This window comes from Hoplias malabaricus, unplaced genomic scaffold, assembly GCF_029633855.1.
Source record: "Hoplias malabaricus isolate fHopMal1 unplaced genomic scaffold, fHopMal1.hap1 scaffold_55, whole genome shotgun sequence".
Lineage (NCBI taxonomy): Eukaryota > Metazoa > Chordata > Actinopteri > Characiformes > Erythrinidae > Hoplias > Hoplias malabaricus.
The window spans coordinates 122,039-141,595 of record NW_027101036.1 but is presented as its reverse complement, the minus strand read 5'-3'; the positions used below and the strand labels follow the sequence as shown (position 1 = coordinate 141,595).

The 19,557-nt window shown below is 48.0% G+C and overlaps 1 pseudogene; it reads left to right on the top strand.

Annotated features, from left to right (window-relative positions):
• The first annotated feature begins 15,295 nt into the window (after positions 1–15,295).
• On the top strand, positions 15,296–17,603 carry LOC136684308 (GTP-binding protein Rhes pseudogene; annotated as a pseudogene).
• The last annotated feature ends 1,954 nt before the right edge of the window (positions 17,604–19,557 follow it).

Here is a 19,557-nt window from a genome sequence, read left to right as displayed (position 1 = left end):
GTTTCACACACTCACCCAGTCACTCACACACTCACCCCGTCACTCACACACTCACCCCGTCACTCACACACTCACCCAGTCACCCAGTCACTCACACACTCACCCAGTCACTCACACACTCACACTGTGGGCAGTTTTACACACTCACCCAGTCACTCACACACTCACCCAGTCACTCACACACTCACCCAGTCACTCACACACTCACACTGTGGGCAGTTTCACACACTCACCCAGTCACTCACACACTCACACTGTGGGCAGTTTCACACACTCACCCAGTCACTCACACACTCACACTGTGGGCAGTTTCACACACTCACCCAGTCACTCACACATTCACCCCTTCACTCACACACTCACCCCGTCACTCACACACTCACCCAGTCACTCACACACTCACACTGTGGACAGTTTCACACACTCACCCAGTCACTCACACACTCACCCAGTCACTCACACACTCGCCCAGTCTTTCACACACTCGCCCAGTCACTCACACACTCACACTGTGGGCAGTTTCACACACTCACCCAGTCACTCACACACTCACATTGTGGACAGTTTCACACAGTCACCCAGTCACTCACACACTCACCCAGTCACTCACACACTCACACTGTGGGCAGTTTCACACACTCACCCAGTCACTCACACACTCACCCAGTCACTCACACACTCACACTGTGGGCAGTTTCACACACTCACCCAGTCACTCACACACTCACCCCGTCACTCACACACTCACGCCGTCACTCACACACTCACCCAGTCACTCACAAACTCACACTGTGGACAGTTTCACACACTCACCCAGTCACTCACACACTCGCCCAGTCACTCACACACTCACACTGTGGGCAGTTTCACACACTCACCCAGTCACTCACACACTCACCCAGTCACTCACACACTCACACTGTGGGCAGTTTCACACACTCACCCAGTCACTCACACACTCACACTGTGGGCAGTTTCACACACTCACCCAGTCAGTCACACATTCACCCCGTCACTCACACACTCACCCCATCACTCACACACTCGCCCAGTCACTCACACACTCGCCCAGTCACTCACACACTCGCCAAGTCACTCACACACTCGCCAAGTCACTCACACACTCACACTGTGGGCAGTTTCACACACTCACCCAGTCACTCACACACTCACCCAGTCACTCACACACTCACACTGTGGGCAGTTTCACACACTCACCCAGTCACTCACACACTCACCCAGTCACTCACACACTCACACTGTGGACAGTTTCACACACTCACCCAGTCACTCACACACTCACCCCGTCACTCACACACTCACCCCGTCACTCACACACTCACACTGTGGACAGTTTCACACACTCACCCAGTCACTCACACACTCACCCCGTCACTCACACACTCACCCCGTCACTCACACACTCACCCAGTCACCCAGTCACTCACACACTCACCCAGTCACTCACACACTCACACTGTGGGCAGTTTTACACACTCACCCAGTCACTCACACACTCACCCCGTCACTCACACACTCACCCCGTCACTCACACACTCACCCAGTCACCCAGTCACTCACACACTCACACTGTGGGCAGTTTTACACACTCACCCAGTCACTCACACACTCACCCAGTCACTCACACACTCACCCAGTCACTCACACACTCACACTGTGGGCAGTTTCACACACTCACCCAGTCACTCACAAACTCACCCAGTCACTCACACACTCACACTGTGGGCAGTTTCACACACTCACCCAGTCACTCACACACTCACCCAGTCACTCACACACTCACACTGTGGACAGTTTCACACACTCACCCAGTCACTCACACACTCACCCCGTCACTCACACACTCACCCCATCACTCACACACTCACCCAGTCACCCAGTCACTCACACACTCACCCAGTCACTCACACACTCACACTGTGGGCAGTTTTACACACTCACCCAGTCACTCACACACTCACCCCGTCACTCACACACTCACCCAGTCACCCAGTCACTCACACACTCACACTGTGGGCAGTTTTACACACTCACCCATTCACTCACACACTCACCCAGTCACTCACACACTCACCCAGTCACTCACACACTCACACTGTGGGCAGTTTCACACACTCACCCAGTCACTCACACATTCACCCCTTCACTCACACACTCACCCCGTCACTCACACACTCACCCAGTCACTCACACACTCACACTGTGGACAGTTTCACACACTCACCCAGTCACTCACACACTCACCCAGTCACTCACACACTCGCCCAGTCACTCACACACTCGCCCAGTCACTCACACACTCGCCCAGTCACTCACACACTCACATTGTGGACAGTTTCACACAGTCACCCAGTCACTCACACACTCACCCAGTCACTCACACACTCACACTGTGGGCAGTTTCACACACTCACCCAGTCACTCACACACTCACCCAGTCACTCACACACTCACACTGTGGGCAGTTTCACACACTCACCCAGTCACTCACACACTCACGCCGTCACTCACACACTCACCCAGTCACTCACAAACTCACACTGTGGACAGTTTCACACACTCACCCAGTCACTCACACACTCGCCCAGTCTCTCACACACTCACACTGTGGGCAGTTTCACACACTCACCCAGTCACTCACACACTCACTCACACACTCACACTGTGGGCAGTTTCACACACTCACCCAGTCACTCACACACTCACACTGTGGGCAGTTTCACACACTCACCCAGTCAGTCACACATTCACCCCGTCACTCACACACTCACCCCATCACTCACACACTCACCCCATCACTCACACACTCGCCCAGTCACTCACACACTCGCCCAGTCACTCACACACTCGCCAAGTCACTCACACACTCACACTGTGGGCAGTTTCACACACTCACCCAGTCACTCACACACTCACCCAGTCACTCACACACTCACACTGTGGGCAGTTTCACACACTCACCCAGTCACTCACACACTCACCCAGTCACTCACACTGTGGACAGTTTCACACACTCACCCAGTCACTCACACACTCACCCCGTCACTCACACACTCACCCCGTCACTCACACACTCACACTGTGGACAGTTTCACACACTCACCCAGTCACTCACACACTCACCCCGTCACTCACACACTCACCCCGTCACTCACACACTCACCCAGTCACCCAGTCACTCACACACTCACCCAGTCACTCACACACTCACACTGTGGGCAGTTTTACACACTCACCCAGTCACTCACACACTCACCCCGTCACTCACACACTCACCCCGTCACTCACACACTCACCCAGTCACCCAGTCACTCACACACTCACACTGTGGGCAGTTTTACACACTCACCCAGTCACTCACACACTCACCCAGTCACTCACACACTCACCCAGTCACTCACACACTCACACTGTGGGCAGTTTCACACACTCACCCAGTCACTCACACACTCACCCAGTCACTCACACACTCACACTGTGGGCAGTTTCACACACTCACCCAGTCACTCACACACTCACCCAGTCACTCACACACTCACACTGTGGACAGTTTCACACACTCACCCAGTCACTCACACACTCACCCCGTCACTCACACACTCACCCAGTCACTCACACACTCACACTGTGGGCAGTTTTACACACTCACCCAGTTACTCACACACTCACCCAGTCACTCACACACTCACCCAGTCACTCACACACTCACACTGTGGGCAGTTTCACACACTCACCCAGTCACTCACACACTCACACTGTGGGCAGTTTCACACACTCACCCAGTCACTCACACATTCACCCCTTCACTCACACACTCACCCCGTCACTCACACACTCACCCAGTCACTCACACACTCACACTGTGGACAGTTTCACACACTCACCCAGTCACTCACACACTCACCCAGTCACTCACACACTCGCCCAGTCACTCACACACTCGCCCAGTCACTCACACACTCACACTGTGGGCAGTTTCACACACTCACCCAGTCACTCACACACTCACCCAGTCACTCACACACTCACCCAGTCACTCACACACTCACATTGTGGACAGTTTCACACAGTCACCCAGTCACTCACACACTCACCCAGTCACTCACACACTCACACTGTGGGCAGTTTCACACACTCACCCAGTCACTCACACACTCACACTGTGGGCAGTTTCACACACTCACCCAGTCACTCACACACTCACCCCGTCACTCACACACTCACGCCGTCACTCACACACTCACGCCGTCACTCACACACTCACACTGTGGACAGTTTCACACACTCACCCAGTCACTCACACACTCGCCCAGTCACTCACACACTCGCCCAGTCACTCACACACTCACACTGTGGGCAGTTTCACACACTCACCCAGTCACTCACACACTCACCCAGTCACTCACACACTCACACTGTGGGCAGTTTCACACACTCACCCAGTCACTCACACACTCACACTGTGGGCAGTTTCACACACTCACCCAGTCAGTCACACATTCACCCCGTCACTCACACACTCACCCCATCACTCACACACTCGCCCAGTCACTCACACACTCGCCAAGTCACTCACACACTCGCCAAGTCACTCACACACTCGCCAAGTCACTCACACACTCACACTGTGGGCAGTTTCACACACTCACCCAGTCACTCACACACTCACACTGTGGGCAGTTTCACACACTCACCCAGTCACTCACACACTCACCCAGTCACTCACACACTCACACTGTGGACAGTTTCACACACTCACCCAGTCACTCACACACTCACTCACTCACCCTGTAACTCACACACTCACCCAGTCACTCACACACTCACCCAGTCACTCACACACTCACACCTGTGGACAGTTTCACACACTCACTCAGTCACTCACACACTCACTAACTGTGGCTTTCTAAGGGTCAAGCTTTAAAAAAAGCATGAAGTAACCCTTCTACAGGAAAGTGCTGCAGGTGCATTGCACCTGTGCACAGTAGGAGAGTGTTCTTTACAAAACCAGACCAACCATCTATTACACATCTGTAACATATGATATAACTGGAGGAATAATAACAAGGTACAGTGTGAGTCACTGACAGTGATGACTGCTATTAATTAGGGATTATTTCTGCAGGAGACGCCTGGAGCAGAGAGTGCCGTTCAGTTACTCACACGTATCAGATCGTTCCCTCTGTCATTAGCTCCTGTGTTGTTGTCTCGGTGCGCCGGTCTGTTCTGGTTTCCCCCAGCAGCGGTGGGCGAGCAGTCCGTTTGTCTTGTGTTTTTCTGGTGGGCAGATGGGGCAGAAGTCATGCAAGTCGTGCTTTCGGCAGATACACAGCGTCCCACCCGGACTAATGGGATGTTTACCTGCCAGACACATGGCAACACACACATCTGCTGTGGTGGATCCTGGGGGAGGGATGTGTGTGTGTGTGTGTGTGTGTTGGGACATCAATCAGAATGTTTTCGTGGTAGGTGTGCACAAAAACGATGTCATTAAATCCACACTAAGCTTTTAACTGCTCAGTCCCAACTCACAGAGGTGTGTGGAGTAGAAAATGCCATCGCTCCCAGCGTCGCAGCACAGTGTGTCTCACAAACATTAGGTCAACAATGTCTTTTTTGTTCATGTGCAGCATAAACACACCATTAAAAAGTTCAGTGCATGACCACATCTTAAATACGCCATATTGGATTAACCCCTTTTTCACCCGGAGGAAACCCACGCAGACACAGGGAGAACACACCACACTCCTCACAGACAGTCACCCGGAGGAAACCCACGCAGACACAGAGAGAACACACCACACTCCTCACAGACAGTCACCCGGAGGAAACCCACGCAGACACAGGGAGAACACACCACACTCCTCACAGACAGTCACCCGGAGCGGGACTCGAACCCACAACCTCCAGGTGTGACAGAGACACTGCTGTTCCACTGTGTTTCTCACAGCTACATGTTTGCATTCATTCAGAAGCTCTGTTCGCTCTGAATGAGTGAGAGAGAGAAAGAGAGAGAGAGAGACGTCTGAGACAGTCCCAGCCAAGAACCTTAATATTTTCCCTATTCACTGAGCCAGGGCTGTGTAGAAACACTGGAGTCCGGCACGGAAACACAACCGAGAGCAGCAAATGATGAGGAACAATCCTCTAAGTCCACAGAGTTGTGGCATTAAAAAGCATGAGACATTAAAATATTAGTAAACTACAGAAATATTTGCAGATTTTTACCAGTTTGGTGTTGTTCTCTCTAACTGTCACCACTCAGTAGATGTCATTACTGAGATTATTATAAAGCTCTCCAACAGCAAACGTGTGTAAACGTTCACGACCTGTGTTTATAACTTAATAAAAATGATACATGATCTCCTCCCTGAAAAATCAACACAGATATGGTTCCAGTTTGTCGAGACAATAGTCACCTCACAGTCTTTAAGCTGCAGCTATTTGCTCTGGTCTTAGGAGCTGCTGAGGAAACTGTGGTGGGATTATTACTGCTCCTCTTTCAAAGGCAGCTTATATCTCAGGATCTACCTTCGAGAACAGAGGAGTACTGTCCTCAGAGCTGTGGGAAACACACTAGTGTCTTCCTGCCTTAGTGCTGTGTTTCCATGAGCTGCTGTTTGGGTCAGGGGTTAATAAATAAGCCAACACTAGCCTTGAAGAACACGGTAATGTCTGGGGGGTGCTGGGATGAGGAGGTGACAGTTAATACATTCATTTGAAAAACTGAAAGGGGGTCTTCAGAAAAATATGTTTTAAAGCATATTTTTCTGTCATATTTTGTGTCTGCTTCCTGCTTGTTCCCTGGTCATGTGATACCCTTCCCTTGTGTTTCTAGTGTCATGTGTCTTAATTAGTGCCCAGGTGTTTCTTGCTGGTGTTGTTTTTATATAGTCCTTGTCAGTGTTTCTTGTTTGTGGGTCATTGTACGAATGTTTGGTGATTGCTCAAGGTCCTTAGCCTTAGTTTAATGATCTGTGTTTAGCCTTCTTGTTTAACTCTTGTATTTTATGTTTAGATTCCTTGTTTAGTGTTTAGCTGTGTTTAGTGCTTAGCATTTATCCCCTTAGTTCTGTACAGTCTGTTTAGTGTTTAGCTGTGTTTAGTGTTTAGTTATGTTTAGCATTTAGCCCCTTAGTTGTGTTTAGTGTTTAGCTGTGTTTAGTGCTTAGCATTTAGCCCCTTAGTTCTGTACAGTCTGTTGAGTGTTTAGCTGTGTTTAGTATTTAGCCCCTTAGTTTTGTTTAGTGTTTAGCTATGTTTAGTGTTTAGCATTTAGCCCCTTAGTTCTGTACAGTCTGTTTAGTGTTTAGTTATGTTTAGCATTTAGCCCCTTAGTTGTGTTTAGTGTTTAGCTTTGTTTAGTGTTTAGTTGTGTTTAGCATTTAGCCCCTTAGTTCTGTATAGTCTTTGTTTAGTGTTAGTTGTGTTTAGCATTTAGCCCCTTAGTTCTGTATAGTCCTTGTTTAGCATTTAGCCCCTTAGTTCTGTATAGCACTTGTTTAGCATTTAGCCCCTTAGTTCTGTATAGTCCTTGTTTAGCGTTTAGCCCTTTAGTTCTGTATAGTCCTTGTTTAGCATTTAGCCCCTTAGTTCTGTATAGTTCTTGTTTAATGTTTAGCCCTGTTTATAGTTTAGCTCTTGTGTTTAGTGTCCCTCTGTCTAGTTTCCTTTAAGTTATTGTAATAAAGCCTCCCGCACTTACCTCCATCCCTTACTCCTACACCCCCAGTAATATTACATGGACTCAGCAACATGAGGCCGAGCGTCACCAGGAAATATTTTTTTTGAAGTAATCAGAACAAAAATAATTAAATCAATAAATAAATAACACAATCAGTTTCACTCGATTTCAGAAATTTACACCGTCATCACCCACTCGTAGCCCCAGGGATAAGCAACAACTTGACGGGCAATTTTGCACTTACCTTTGTGAACCCTGGACATGACCTTGTGTGCTTTTACTGTTCTGTGGCTGCTACGCCGTGTTTCTGTCTGCACTCGGAACTTTATTTGGTCTCACTGTGTACTTTGTATATGGCTGAAATGACAAAGATCCTTGACTGTGTGTAGCAGCCTGTGGAGCATTCGGAACTGCCACACGGTACGAAAATAACACTCAGATCTTAGGGTCTCACTCCCTGAACCTGTGAAAACCATGATCTGGACTCAACCAGGAGAAACAACTGTCCTCAGACCTGACGACCAGCTGTGGTTCCAGGTAAAGCCCAGTCTGAGGTCAGTTGGTGGCGTGAGTGCTGAAGGATCCCTGTAAGATGAGCAGGAACGCACACATCTGTATTTCAAACGAGGACACCCCCAACCCCACGTCCGACCTGCTCCATGTGACATTTCAGTCACGTCTGGAGGAACGTCTGGAGGATTAATGCATTGCAGCTCGGCTTTAGAAATCTAACGTGACACACAGCTGGAGAACAAAAGCCATCCAATCAAAGGCTCGATTAGAACGAGAGGCCGACCGACGGCACCTGGAGTCGGGCTCTCTCTAGACAGCCGTGCGTACACGTACACGAGTCCGGGTTTAAAGCCATGCATCAAAGCCTAGCTTGGATTTAAATGTAGCCCTTTTCCACCAGAAGGACCAGTGGAACCAAGGATATGTCAGAGACTACGTCATCAACAGGGGGCGCTGCACAGCGGCAGTAAACAGAAGTGGGAAGATGGCGGAGCGTGTAGATGACACGGCTGACAGTGGTGGGATAATGAGTTCATGTTACGGATGTCGTTGTGTGGTTGGAAGCAGCTATGTTCAATAAGAAACATCCAGGGCTTTCCATTAACGCTCATAAAGTCTCCAGGGGTCGGGTCCTGAAAACAGGCGCCAAATACTGAGACGGCAAACCACCAAACTGCTTGGTACACACCACCTGGAGCACCGTGATTGGTCCTGTGCAGTATCCAGGTTTATAACCTTCATGACTGTTAATTATTATTGTTATTAAATATTAGTAGTAGTAGTAGTGTTATTATTATTTGAGTAACCTGCTGTCCACCCAAAGCCTGTACAAAGGTCACAGAGGATGTGAAATGAGCCAAAGAGTTGAGTGTGTGTGTGTGTGTGTGTGTGTGTGTGTGTGTTCAATACACCTTTAAACTCAAAAGTGGGACACAACTCTGTGAGTGTTTGTGTGTGTATGAGTGTGAGAGAGAGAGAGAGTCATTAGATCAGACAGAAGCAGTGGAGTGATGAGTGAAGATCATTCACTCTGCCATCACTCGCCCTCAGACTGAGCCTGAGGACACAACACTGTCGAGGACCAAGCTGCTGTCAGTCAGACCCTCGTCTGTAATCAGATCCCTTTGAGTGTGAGGTCATTCCGCCGGAAACAGAGCGTGGCCTCTCGGAATGCTGCACTCACAGAGTAACCATGGAAACGTAACCAGCGGGTAATTGATGTAGTATAACCATGGAAACTGGTAACGCATAACCAAGGAAATTAGTGTAGCGTATCCACGTTTAAGGCTAAGCAGCAGCTCTATGAAAGTGGTTGAGTTCCTAACTTGTGTTTATTGAGAGTCAGAAAACATGGTATTTCTTACAAATTGAAGGAATAAGGTTTAAAAGACCGTTGGTCCCCCCCCAACGGTGTTGGGAAACTGTGACGTAGATGGTGGACAACAACTCTAGAAGCTGCACTTAATTTAATGTAAAATGACGAAAAGGTGTGTTGTTTTTGGCTGCAATCATTCAATGTACAGTGGGACATCTGTGAACAAATGGCCCAAAGATCCCAAAATATCCAGAAAATGGACTAAATCTGTCAACTTTAAACGGGCACTTTGGAAAGGACCCTCCGCTCACTCCGTTATCTGTAGCTCATTTCACTGGCGCTTTTCCAACAATATGGGCATGTAAGGTCACCAACGAAAGGTGTTCAAGAGCCTCTGTAACATGGAGGTAAACAGGGTAAGGACACTCACTTCGCCTGTTTTAGTCGGTGTTAGTTAACGTTAGCTTGACTCGCTAAACTCGGTGCTCAGATTATACTCGGCTACGTAGCTGCATTACGGAGGTTTATAGTGTCGGATGAATTCGAGTTCGACTTCGATCACATTTACAAGAATAACGGTACCTCTAAATTTGAGTTTAGCTTATTGCTAGGCTATTGTCATGAATAATGTTGGTCATTTAGCTAGATACTGTCATAACAGTCAGTCATAGCGGTGTTTTACCGCGGTGTTGTTCAGCTGTTGTCCACCAGTGACATCACGGTCGCGTTCGAGAATTTCCGTAGCGAGCTCGGGTTTTTCCGTCAGTTTAATAAAATTGTCAGTTTTAAAGCAAATTAAGCTGCTATTTTCATTTTAATTCATACTTATATCTGTCAGTGACTACAATAATGTGGAATATTCATGGAGGTCCATTAAGTGGTGCTTAGCCTTTAATAAATGTAGCGTAACCAAAGAAACTGGTGTAGTGTAACTAAGGAAATTGGTGTAGAGTAACCATGGTAATTGATGTAGAGTATCCATGTTAATAAATGTAGCATAACCGAAAAAAGCTGGTGTAGCGTAACTAAGGAAATTGGTACTGGGTAACCATGGTAATTGATGTAGCGTAAGCAAAGAAACTAGTGTAGCGTATATATGGTTATTAATGTAGCATATCCAAAGAAACTGGTGTAGCGTAACCAAGAAATTGGTGTAGCGTAACCAAGGAAACTAGTGTAGCGTATCCATGGTAATTGATGTAGAGTATCCATAGAAACTGGTGTAGCAAAACCACAGCAGCAAACATGAAAATAATAATAAGCCGCTGGTTCGAGAAGAGCTCCCACTCGCGGGTGAAGGAGGAGAGTTACCTAACGCTGACGTGGGGCGGTGCTCAGCCGAATGTGGGTCAGTGTGGCGCTGAAGACGAGATGGTTCTGGACGCTTCACTGGATCACGCTCTTCTACAGAGAAACGACTTCAGAATGAGGAGGAGAGGGGGAGGAATAATATGTAGGACAGGAAACGTGGGGCACACTATTATGCAATAACACCCCCTTACAACCCTCCTGTCCCCCCACCCCCACCCCCACCCTCCAGCTATATCTAAATCACATAACATCAATTAAACACACACACACACGTTGGTTCTGCTATACTTGTGAGGACCTTCCATAGACATAATATTAACACCCAACATTAACCCTACATCCGGTCCCCACAAATCTATAAAAACACACATACAGATTAACACACAGCTATTCACGTTAAGAGACACTAGATCATGTATCATCACTTAAACACACACACACACTTTGAAGAGCTCTCAGGTTACTGCTCTAAGTAAAGGCCGGCCTCCTGAGTGGTGCGGTGGTCTTAAGTGTGGACCCCTCATCAGGAGATTGCCAGTTTGACCTCTCCCTGGGTGTGGTCACCTCACAGAGTCCCACTGTTGGGTCTGCCCCCATCTCCAGCCTCCATCAGAATGTACAGAGACAGATTCGTGAAATGACCTCCCTGTAAAAGTTAAAGTAAAGGCGCTTTGTTTTCTATCGGCGTGTAGCCGAGCTGAGATTGAAGGCAGCTGGGAGGCGAAAGTGTGGCTCAGAAGAGCTCCGGGGGCCATTACGGAGATTATCACTGAGCTCTGTGCATCGGTGCAGCATCGCAATCAGCTTCTTAAGAGCCTCCGTCCACTTGTGAACTGAAGTGATGAAACAGCCGTGCAGAGAAATACTTATATGAGCATTAGTCTTATTGAGTAGGAAACATCTGGAGGCCTAGAACAACATCTGTCTGAGTAAGCCATGTAACAACCATGACCACGTTTACACATCACCCACCCATTCAGCGTACAACAGTGTAACTCTGACTTTGCATCATCTTTTCAGCACCTGTTCCTTTAAATGATAATGAGAAGCTCTGGTTTTTAGCCGTTTTCACTCTGTTCTCTTTCTTCTCCGTTTTTACTCAGTGCTCTTATTTCTCCGCGCTCGTTGTGTCTGTTTTGCTGAGTTTAACCTCGTCTTTGCGCTCTCACATAAATAGCGCTGTGATTGGACAGACTCAGACGAGGGGGCGGGCCATTCTAAAGTCTCTGCACTTGACGTCAGAAGCGGAGCAGAATCAGAACGCCTCGATTAATACCGTGTTTTCTGAGTATAGCAGCGCACAGAAACCTGTCTGGGTGGGGTCTTGTTTCACAGTGTGTGGGTTGGTGGGCTCCAGAGTCTCACATTAATGTGCACCTGCACTAAACCAGGGATTATAACACAGATAATAAGGACTGTCTATAGCCTTTTGGACAGACAGTGTAGGTCTGAGGGGACTGTGCGAGTGTAGACCTCAGGTTACGTGTGTGTCCGGCCCCGTTTCCAGTTAATCTAACATCCCTCCAGCGAGGGTAAACACAGCCCCCTGTCCAGCCTCCTTTCCTCCTTTACGAGAAGTGATTTGATTCCCCCGACAAATAAAACACTCCAGCTTGTTTGCGATGGGACTAATCGCCGCAGTAAAAGCACGCTCCGTTTCCATATTAGAATTTCGGTAAATCACACGGCAGAGATAAGGCCGGAGCAGGGACGCCTTAAAAAAGGGTCATTACAGACAGCAGCTGACCACTCCTCACCATCACTGCGCTCCTATTGATGAAATTTCCATCTCAGAAATGAGCAGATATCAGAGCTGATAAACTGAGCTGGAGGACTGTAAACACCGGCACATGACACAACCACACACACACAATACACCAGCTGTAAACAAATTGAAGGAGCATCGATGAATACGTGACTCTGTACAGCTACAACTACAGACTGTTAGCCCCCTTTCGCCCCACTCCTCGGTGATCAGGACCCCCACCGAGAGGGCCTGGGGTGAGAGAGAGAGAGAGAGAAAGAGAGAGAGAAAAAGAGAGAAAGAGAAAGAAAGAGAGAAAAAGAAAGAGAGAGAGAAAAAGAGAAAGAAAGAGAGAGAAAGAGAAAGAAAGAGAAAAAGAAAGAGAAAAAAGAAAGAGAGAGAAAGAGAGAAAAAGAGAAAGAGAAAGAGAGAGAGAAAAAAGAGAGAGCAAAAGAGAAAGAGAGAAAAAGAGAGAGAAAAAGAGAGAGAGAAAAAGAGAAAGAAAGAGAGAAAGAGAAAAAAGAAAGAGAGAGAAAAAGAGAAAGAGAGAAAAAGCGAGAAAGAGAGAAAAAGAGAGAGAGAAAGAGAGAGGAGAGAAAAAGAGAGATCTGCTGATCCAGAATGCAGTTGCACGGCTTGTCTTCAGTCTTCCTCAGTTCACCCACGTTGCTCCACTGCTGCGTCGCTCTTCACTGGCCCCCCGTAGGGTTTAAAACTCTCATGCTGCTCACAGAGCACCAAGAACAGACCACCCCCTCCCTGCCTTATGGCAATGGTCAAGAGTCGGACAAAGTACAGCCTCGAGCCTGCGGCAAGTGTAGGCATGAGGACCTCCATCCTGTGACCTCACCTGACCTCACTGACGATAAAGTGGCTGAACGCAACCAAAGAACCTACACGTACATGTTCCACCATGAAGTGTAAAGGTGGGGGAGCGCCCTACTACCTTCCACTGCAGAGGAGATGCTGGGGGGCAGTGTGAAGGGGGTCGCTGAAGACCACAACACTCGGCTGAAGTCATGAGCAGTGTTTATGCAGCTGTAACACACCTGACCTGTGGGAGATGGACGTTACCCTGTGTTCCAGAACTGGAGTTCAGACACCGCTTTCTCAACAACTCCACCTTGATTGGAATATCAGCCCTGAACGGAGTCCGGCGTCTGACCGAGTGACTCACACAGGCCTCTGGATTCTGATGCCCTTCAAACTGCAGGGTACAGTCAAAGGTCAGTGAATTCTGCTCTAACCGGACTTCTCCAGTAGGGAGCAGGTAGAAACAGCAGAGCTGGGTCCACAGCTGTGGATATCAGTGCTCAAAAACACAAAGGTCAGTGGTCAGTTGTGGTTACTCACAAACTTACACTCGCTCCGACTCACTGCTCACTTTATTATTAGCGCTGCGTTCGTTCTGAGCTCCATCAGGAAAAAAGCTGCAGAAGACTGTGATGGGTTTGTTCTGTTGTTGAGGATAACACTGTGTCCAAAAGTACGTGTGAGTGTGGGTTTAGACCAGTTACAGACGGGGATCTCAGCGTTAGTGAACAGTTTTTATAACATTTAAAAGTCAGTTTGCGCTGGAAAGCACTCTAATGTGTTTACGAACCCCCTGTGTCTGTATGAGCAGAAAAACAAAGTGTCTCAGTCCCTAATGCTAGTCTCTCTCTCTCTCTCTCTCTCTCTCTCTCTCTCTCTCTCTCTCTCTCTCTCTCTCTCTCTCTCTCTCTCTCTCTCTCTCTCTCTCTCTCTCTCTCTCTCTCTCTCTCTCTCTCTCTCTCTCTCTCTCTCGGCAATGGAGAAAACTCCAAGCGCTGAAAAGCATGAATGGAGATGAGGATGTTGCTCTATTCTCTGACTTATTTTTGCTGTTTCTGAGCACTTAAGGTGGAAATGTTTCCAAACTCAGGAGACGGCTAACTGCGTTAGCGACAGCGCTACAAAACTAAACAGCTCGAGTTACACGTGAGTTTCTGTGGGAATTCAAACAGTGAATAAACACTTACAGACAATTTATACTTCAGCCGCGTACACCATTCCACCTTAAAAGGTGTTTAGCTTCAGATTGTAAACAACCAGAGAGATGTGCGACTGCCCACATTCGTAGATGTTACCTTTAATACTAATTCGCTCAAAAACACTTTAGAAAACACTTGTACACCTATAAAACCCTGATATTATCCTTGGCTCACTCTCTACATAACGATGATCCTGACATACCTGTGTGTGTGTGTGTGATGGCTTACAGAAATGGTGTCTCTAACTGTACCTCCGTATGGAGGTATTACAGGGAAGGGGTTTCTGGTAAAGTGGCCAGTGTTTATTTCCAAGCTGCTGCTTCTATGTTTAGTGTTTTTCCTGAATCCTCTGAAATAAAGTAACAGCTGGGAGCTCTGTGCTCTGCTCACCTTCACAGACAGTGTACAGATGTTCAGATTACCCTTAGCATTTGTACAAAAGACCTGTGCAGGTCCTTGCATGTCCAGCTGTGTTAGTTCTTACACACACACACACACTCTCATGGCTTCCTCCCAGATCACACTCAATTTGCATGTTGCTTTCAGACTGGTCGCTCAGGTCTGCTTGCCATGCACTGATTCGTTGACAGAAGCCAAGGGGTGGAGCTTCAGAGACCACAGCTCATATAAAGCTGTGCCTGCTACGAGACTCAAGCGTCCACAAGCTGCCGTACTCTCACCGCTGTCAACAACAAGTGTGTGGCACAGCTGCCGAACCGGAGGCTGAAGGGTGCCTGAGGTCTGAGCTTGGGGTTAAAAACCACTGTGGAAGCCACAGCTCGCTGCAGGTCTAGATATTTGGAGAGACTGACCCTGCTGGGGAGCTGCAGCTGGACAAGAGCCGAAGCCAGGAACCGTCCCTCCGAGTGGTCCACGCCATGTCTCTGGACGTGAAAGACAAGACCCATGTGCGTCTGGTGTTCATGGGAGCGGCCGGCGTGGGAAAGACGGCCCTCATCCGCCGCTTCCTGCAGGACTCCTTCGAACCCAAGCACAGACGCACGGTGGAGGAGCTCCACAGCAAAGAATACGAGATCGCGGGGGTCAAGGTCACTTTGGAGATCATGGACACGAGCGGCAGCTACTCCTTCCCAGCCATGCGCAAACTGTCCATCCAGAGCAGCGACGCCTTCGCGCTCGTCTACGCCATCGACGATCCCGAGTCCCTGGAGACGGTCAAGAGCCTGAGGGACGAGATCCTGGAGGTCAAGGAGGACAAGTTCACGCCCATCGTGGTCGTAGGGAACAAGACGGACAAAAGCGAGCGGCAGGTCCAAGCCGACGACGTCCTGTCCATGGTGGAGCTGGACTGGAACAACTCCTTCCTAGAGGCGTCTGCCAAAGAGAACGAGAACGTGGTGGAGGTGTTCAAGGAGCTGCTGCAGCAGGCCAACCTCCCCAGCCGACTGAGCCCGGCTCTGAGACGGCGCAGAGAGACCTTCCCCAAAGACACGAACTTCCGGCCGCCCATGAACAAGACCAACAGCTGCACGGTGTCTTAAAGCGGTAGTTTGGTGGGAGAATGAAATCTGCTCCTTATTCCTTGAGGCGAGAGACATGTCTGGGGTTGGCTGGGTCTTTGAGGCTGGAGCGTGGAAAGGGGTTCACACTGAATGTACATTAAAGCAACACTAGGTAGTATTTTTACCTTAAAATTACAGCTTCAAAATTACTGTGATGCTTCACTGAGCTGTAAAAGAGAGAATAGAGTCTCTACCCTTGCTTTTCTGGGTTCAACACTGCAGAATCTGCACTATGTAACTTCAAGTGGAGGGTAGCTTATTTGATTTTAACTGTCATTTATAGTAGATTTATTTTATAAATGTCATTTCAACTCTAGATTGTTGTTTAGGGTTTGTATTTAAACACTTCACTCATGAAAACAAGCAGATTTGCCACTTTCCTTCTGCAGAGGGGTATGTAGCGTATCTTTAAAAGGTACACAACTGGACTTTAAAGCCACTGCTGGACTTTTAAAAGGTCATTAACACTGTCTGTACCTATAACAACCAACAGTGTACCTGTACGGGGCATTGTTTCTGATGGTGTATGTGTGGTTTTAAACTTTTAAGTATTGTTTAGTGCATTAAAGTAACAGTAGGTAACAATTCTACCTTAAAATTACAGCTTCAAATCTTTGTGGTGCTTCACTGAGCTGTAACAGGTAACAGAGGCTCTGTCGCTGCTACTCCAGGCTCAGTACTGCAGAGACTGCACTATGTAACTTCTGGAGGTGGGTGGGAAACCAACCTCTAAAAACAACCTCTAAAAGATACTTTAACCTCAGACACTGAGGGGACGGGAAAACCGAGCAGATTTGACTTCTTTCCTAAACTACTGCTTTGAGAACGATGGAGGACGGAGAGGAAGGGGGCGTTCCCAAATGCCCTTCAGCTTGGCAACTGTTGCCGGGGACTTGATACGATCCTGAAAGAAGGATACATCGCCATGCAGGAGAACGAGGTGACGCTCAACAGGGTGAAAAAACAAACAAAGAGCGAAAAGCAAATACTACATTACCCAGAATACCCAGGGAGAATGTGGAGGAGGAGTGAGTGAGTGTAAAGAAACGAGGCTGATTTCCTGTGGTTGTGAGGGGAGTAAACAGCCTCAGATCAATGTGTTTTTGATTCGTATTCTGTCTCAGCGTGTGTCTGTAACAAAAGCACAATGCTCCATGTTGTGAAGAAGGGTGTGTGTCATAAAGGAGGGAATATAAATGTATAAATATATAAATCTATTGTGTTATGGACTCTGAGGTCACTACGCTGACCCCATGGCGTTATGTTTACAACCACAGGGGCTGGATGAGAAAGGAAGCCTGTGTGTGTTCGGACGAAGAGCGAACGGTGGAATATCACTGTTTGGGTGTGTGTAAATGGGTCATGCACTTTCATAACAGGTTCTACACGGTGGACATTTTTTTTAACGTGTGTCTTGTTTAATTGTTTTTGTTTGTTGATTGTCTTTTTTACATCCACTGTACGCTACCGTGAAATTATAACAAGTGTTTAAATGAATAAACTCCTAAAAAGTAACTTCACAAAAGGGTGTATTTCTTTAATTAAATAAAAAATGGAGCAGCACAGGAGGAGTGTGGTGTGTTCTCCCTGTGTCTGTCTGGGTTTCTTCCCACAGTCCAAACACTGGGTGAGTGTGTGAGTGACTGGGTGAGTGTGTGAAACTGTCCACAGGTGTGAGTGACTGGATGATTGTGTGAAACTGTCCACAGGTGTGAATGTGTGAGTGACTGGGTGAGTGTGTGAGTGACTGGATGATTGTGTGAAACTGTCCACAGGTGTGAGTGTGTGAGTGACTGGGTGAGTGTGTGAGTGACTGAGTGAGTGTGTGAAACTGTCCACAGGTGTGAGTGTGAGTGACTGGGTGAGTGTGTGAGTGACTGGGTGAGTGTGTGAAACTCAACAGGTCTGAGTGTGTGAGTGACTGGATGAGTGTGTGAGTGACTGGGTGAGTGTGTGAGTGACTGGATGAGTGTTTGAAACTGTCCACAGGTGTGAGTGACTGGGTGAGTGTGTGAAACTGTCCACAGGTGTGAGTGACTGGGTGAGTGTGTGAAACTGTCCACAGGTGTGAGTGTGTGAGTGACTGGATGAGTGTGTGAAACTGTCCACAGGTGTGTGTGTGTGTGTGTGTGAGTGACTGGGTGAGTGTGTGAAACTGTCCACAGGTGTAAGTGACTGGGTAAGTGTGTGAGTGACTGGGTGAGTGTGTGAAACTGTCCACAGGTGTGTGTGTGTGTGTGTGAGTGACTGGGTGAGTGTGTGAAACTGTCCACAGGTGTAAGTGACTGGGTAAGTGTGTGAGTGACTGAGTGAGTGTGTGTGTGTGTAATCACCCCCCATGTAGTGAAACTGTCCACAGGGTTGAGTGTGTGTATGACTGTGTGTGTGTCCAACCTCTTTCCCCACTTCATTGTTGGTATACGCAGCAAAAAGAGATGCACACTCCCCTCTACTGGAAGAATGTGGATAATGCAGATTAACATAAACACAATGAAACTCTTACAATACACACAAACACACCTCTGTTACACTTAGTGACACCCCTTATACAATGTCCCTACACTCACACTGACCAGTGGAACAGGACACTTAGGAGCAGCTGCACAGGAGTAAGGTCACCCTGCCCAATGCAAACTGTGTGCTGGAAGGGTATAAAGCCTAGCATCTGTAGAGAACTGACTGAAAAGCATGAAAACACTTCCAGACACCGGGCACTTGTCCTAGTCAGTAACCTCTGGAAAAGTTAGGGCTAGGGTTGATACCGAACTAATCCTCCAGCAAAAATATGTACCCACACTTCTGACCTGTGCAGGTAGGACAGCTTTAAACGGCACAGATCCTGGTACAAAAACACCCCTCCCCAATCACACACACACACAACCTTGTTTTTGTGAACTGCAGGGACATTACAGAGCTCCATTCATTTGGTGGACCCTTGCCAGTACCTGTTCTGCAAGTATTACCAGCCTAACCCAACCTTCACCTTATAATGCACTGATTTACGACAACTCCACAAGTCCCCACAAGGTGTGTGTGTGTGTAAACAGGGTTACACAATGTGATAGAATCCTGACACACACACACAAATTGTTTTCATATATTATGGGGACAACCCTAACCCTAAACATACTCCCAACCTGTAAATGTAATTATATACGTTGTGGGGACTCGAGGAAGAGTAGACCCCAAACGAATACGAGTGTGTAAACAGATTTGTCCCAAAGTTGTGAGTGAAATCTGGTTCTTCAATCCCCCACCCCACACACACACTCACCCAAACACACACACACAGATGCCCTGTCCATGTGTTTCCCTTTTCCTGTGAGAGCTGTGATAGTGGCAGCATTGTGAGGCAGAAGGAAGTGGCCAAGAGTCAGTTGCTGTGTAGTTCCTCTTTGGCCCATGATATAAACACACACACACATTCTTCCTGT